At 46.5% G+C, this 4,874-nt stretch overlaps 1 pseudogene; it reads right to left on the bottom strand.

The window, feature by feature from the left end:
* Positions 1 to 1,196: 1,196 nt before the first annotated feature.
* Positions 1,197 to 2,673, bottom strand: LOC144306775 (actin-related protein 2/3 complex subunit 1B-B pseudogene; annotated as a pseudogene).
* Between the last annotated feature and the right edge of the window lie 2,201 nt (positions 2,674 to 4,874).

The raw sequence follows: 4,874 nt of genomic DNA on the forward strand, positions 1-4,874 counted from the left end.
TGTCAGATTCTTTGGATTACAATCCCAAAATAATAACCATCACAGAATAATATTCACAAAACTCAGTACCAGTTGAGCCACACATAAAATAGACTCATTTTTCATTATTCAGCATCTCACTGGAGAACTAAGCCTCCTCCCATTCTTAATCTGTGGTTCTGATGAGAACTGACTGTGGCCCTCTGGCCTTGCCAATAAGCACATCCACTAGCCACAGGTTCAGGGATAGAGTCATCTCTGGGATTTTGCCATCTGAAAGGAGGTACCCATCATTCACTAGACTGCCAGCCACATGCAAGGATAGTATGATCCTATAGCTGCTGATGGCCATTTTTGATGCCACATGAATGATTTTTTGCCTGAGACTGAGACCAACGTAGAGAAGGGTGGAACCAAGAGATGGAGAAACAGGGACACCTGGGTGGCTCAGTGATTGAACGTCTGCTTTTGGTTCAGAGCGTGATCCGGAGTTCTGGGATTGAGTCTCGCATCAGGCTCCCCGCAGGGAGCCTATTTCTCCCTCTGCCTATGCCTTTGCCTCTCTCTCTGTGTGTGTGTATCTCATGAATAAATAATTAAAATCTTTAAAAAATGATGGAGAAACAAAATACTCTTGTGACATGTTTCTCTCTTGGATTCAGTAATGTCTGAAACCATCTCCTTGAAATTTTTTAGAGTTGCTGGAGCTAGTAAGTCCCTTTTCCCTTTGTTTCTGTTACAACCAGAAGAATCCTACTTTGGGTAGGGATTCCAAAGTTCTTCACATTGTTTTTTTGTCAGTGAACTAAATAGCTTACTAGTTTTCCATGAGAAGGAAAGTTGATCACTGTTTATAGCTTTCTGCAATTATTCACTTTCAACAAACTTCCTTAGAGCTGGGCCATAAAATATTTAAGTGGTTCTATCTGATGTTGCTCTTGAAAGTCTTTCTTCTCATTTATTTCAAAGCACTGCCCCCTAGTCACAGACCAGTGATGTTGATGTTTTTTCCTTGGTGGGTAGCCCTTGGTCACCTAGGCATTCTGCTCCTCATAATCCTGTAGTCTGGCTATAGTCATTTCAGGAGTACCGTGCACCAGTGGGTCTCAATTCTGGCTGCACACTATAATCTCTGAGGAGCCTTTAAAAACCACCCATGTCTGGGCCCCACCCCTAAAGATTCTAATATAACTGGTCTTTTTTTTTTTTTCTTCCAGTTCTAAGATTGCTTTTTTATTACCTCCATGTTTTTGAAGCAGTTCATGACCAGCACAGTGCTTTGGGAACATTTTTGTTTTTAACAATAAATGAAAACATTTCTCTGACAAAAAGACATATGTTCCTTCAATAGGTAAGAAAAGCTTCCCGCCCCTCCCCACTTTGCCCTCCCCTCTGGCTGGAGCAGTCTCCACGGGGACCCAGACTACTACCCTAGAAACATTCAGCAAAGTGACCCTTAGCCTTCCTGACCCCCTTCCCCAGCAGTGGGGATGAGGGCAACATATTCCTCATGGGCCATTTGATCTTGAGGTTCTTCAAGGCTGATTCCAAGCTCTTCACATCCCAGATGCTCATGCTCATCCATTCCTGTGGTGCAGAACTGTGAGCACTCAGCCTTGCCCCCGCTGAGCCCGAGATCTGGCTCACGCTGTTCTTATGCACTGAGTCCAGGCCGGAGCCAGGAGCCACGCTGCCCTCTGAGCTCGCCTTCTTGTCCAGATTCTGGAAGCGCTTTCAGGCGGTCAGGCCACGCTGCGAGCTTTGCTTGGGCACGTCCAGCCGCCCACCAGAACTCAGTGTCCCTGTGGTGCTGTCATAGGTAAACAGCGCCGGAAAACAGTCGTGGCCCGCTGCCACCAGACTGTTTTCTGTGATGAAGGTCAGGGCCAGCAGTGGCAGCGTTTCAGAGGCCAGAGTGGCAACAGCTATTTTCTTGTCGGCATCGGCTAGGCACACGGTGCTGTCGTGGCTGACCCAGGCCACGTGGCTGCCACTGGCTGGAAAGAGGTGCCGTGCACCCAGCCACAGCTACTGCTAGACTCAAACATCAGCTCCCCAAAGGGCATCTTGGAGCCCCACGGGGTGGGTACTGGCCGCTCCTCCACCTCCTTGATGTAGGCCGAGAAGATCCTGCACTTGAAGTCGCAGGAGCCCCTGCCAAGAGCACATTGTTGGGGTGCCAGTCCAGGCTGAGGACCGTGGAGCAAATGGGCTTCTTGATGCGCTTGCACACCCACCAGTCATTTTCCTGCTCAAAATAGCAGATGGAGATGACACGGGAGCCACTACCCACAGCAAACTTGTTCTCATGGGGGGCCCAGCGCACACAGCAGGCAGCCCGGTTGATCCGCAGGATGACTAGTGTGGGCTTCCATGTGCAGCCCTTCAGCGTCCATACGTAGGCATTGCGACCTGTATTCGGTTACTCTCAGGGGCCCAGTCAATGCCTGTCCACCTGCCCATTGTGCTCCTTGAGCTCGTGGACCTTGACCCACTTGGCCCCGCTCTTCTCATAGATGTGCACCTGATGGTTGTTGGGACAGATGGCAATCTGGGTGCGGTCCTTGTTCCAGGCGTGGCAGCTGATGGGCTCCACCAGGAAGCTGTGGTAGGCCATGGCCGCTTAGCTCCTGGGGCGCCCCGGCCGCGGACTCTGGGCAGTCGACACCCCAAACCGGCTCTGGGCCCCGCGCGGTGCCGCAGCCACTTCCTCCTATAACTGGTCTTGATGAGGGTCTGGCCATCTGTGTTTTCTAAAAACTCCCAAGGCAATTCTATTGCTAGATTTAAAAGAAGACACACATTACATCTCTAGATTGGCCTACCTGGTTCTAACTAAAAAATGTTGGTGATTCTTTTCTCCAGGGTTCCTCAAGCGACTAGGTAAATTTTCTTTACCTCCTCTAGCCAGAAGTTCATATCTGTACCCATCTTCCTCAACTTACAATGGGGTTAAGTCCCAAGAAACCCAGCAAAATGGTGAAAAAAACTAATACACATGATTTGCAGAACATCATATACAGCCTAGCCTACCTTTAACATGCTCAAAATTACACTACGGTTGGGCAAAATCATCTAGCACAAAGCCTATTTGATAATAACATGTTGAAGATCTCATGTTATTTATTGAACACTGTACTGAAAGTGAAAGCAGATGGTCATATGGGACAGAGTGGTTGGCTGTCAGTGTATTGGTTGTTCACCCTTGTGATCGCGGGGCTGGCAAGGAGCTGCCACTGCACTGCATCATAGGAGAGGATCACACCACATACCACCAGCCCTGGAAAGATCCAAATTCAAAGTTCAAAGTATAGTTTCTATTGAGTGCCTATCACTTTTGCACCATCACAAAGTCAAAGTCAGGGATTGTTTATAGTCATTTCCTGAGCATTTTAAGTTACAAATACTATGCCAAGTATTAGGAGTACAAAGGTGAATTAAGTCCCAGTCTTTGTAGTTGAGGAGCTATAGCATAGATGGGAGAGATTGTTAGGTAATTAAGTTTGAGGCAAAAATGTGACCTTAAAGAAGGAGTGGTCAGTTTTATTTGCCAAGAGGCAGGTTTGACTCAGGAAAGACTTTATATAGGAGGTGACTTTGAGGTGAGCTAAGTCTTAAAAGTATTTATTACAAGAACCAATAATGAAGCCTATTCCAGGGAGAGGGTGCAACATGAACAAAGTTCATGGAAATAGCTAAGCTGTTATTTATGGTCTGCGATGGACTGAGTAGAGACAAATCTGGAAAAGTAGGGAGGGGCTGGATTAGGAAGGGCTTTTGTCCCTTATAAGAGAGTTTGGGACTTTATCTGGTGGACAGCAGAAGCTATTGGTGGGAAATAAACTCAGGGAGACAAACTCAGTCATATTTATTTTATTTTATTTTTTAAGAAACCTCTCTGCAGTAGCCATGTGGGAGGTAGGTTAGAATGGTGTGAGATTGAAGGCAGGAACTCCGGGTAGGAGACTGTCATTTAGATAAGATAGCGCCTCTGCCAGGACAACAGCAAGGGGAGGTAAAGGAAAGGAGGCATCTGAGTGACATTAAGGAAGCCCAGCTTGCAGAATTTGGTGAATGGATTTGGGGAGAGCAAGAGAAAGAGCACGGTCTCTGGTTTGGATGCCTGAGTGAAGACAGCAGGAAGCACAAGAAAGTTAAAGGGAGAACCCATGAGATGTCCAAGGGGTACTGGCTGTTGACTATATTGTGTCTGTAAAGATACAGATTGTGGTGTCAAAAGGATGCAGGTGGTCCTTCAAGTAGTGAGTAGATAGAAAATACCCTGAAATAACAAGAAAAGAAAGCCAAGAACAGAGGCTAGGGTAATATTGAAGAAAGAAAGGAAAGAAAAAAGACTGCGAAAAAAAAAAAAGTGAGGTGGGAAGGTTCCATGAGAAGGGAGCTATACCTGGTGTTGAAGCTATAAATAAATCAAAAGAGAATGGAAATGATGGTGGGCCACTCTGCCTCTTTCTCCCTCTTTTTGTAATAGCACCCCAGTCTCCTCTTACTGATGACCCACCCCCTCCCACTGTGTGCAGCTGGAGGGGGGCTGTCAGCCCATTCTGCTAGTGGGGAGGCCACGCCCACCTGGGACTTGGAAACTAGAGCCAAGTGACCCGAGGTGGCACACATTTTATATCACCATCAGTCTCTGATAAGACTATTGATTATTTGTTGCTATCTACATTTCTTCCTTTAATTTTAGAGGCTGTAATAGCCTTCCATTATTTTTTTAAGACTTTATTTTAAAATAATTTCTATACCCAACATGGGGCTTGAAACTACAACTCTGAGATCAAGAATTGCACGCTCTACTGACTGAGCCAGCCAGGCGCCTTCCCAATAAATTATTATTATATGTAGGTTCACAAGTGCCAGTTTATGATATTTCT

This window comes from Canis aureus, chromosome 37 (genome assembly GCF_053574225.1).
Source record: "Canis aureus isolate CA01 chromosome 37, VMU_Caureus_v.1.0, whole genome shotgun sequence".
NCBI classification, from domain to species: Eukaryota; Metazoa; Chordata; class Mammalia; order Carnivora; family Canidae; genus Canis; species Canis aureus.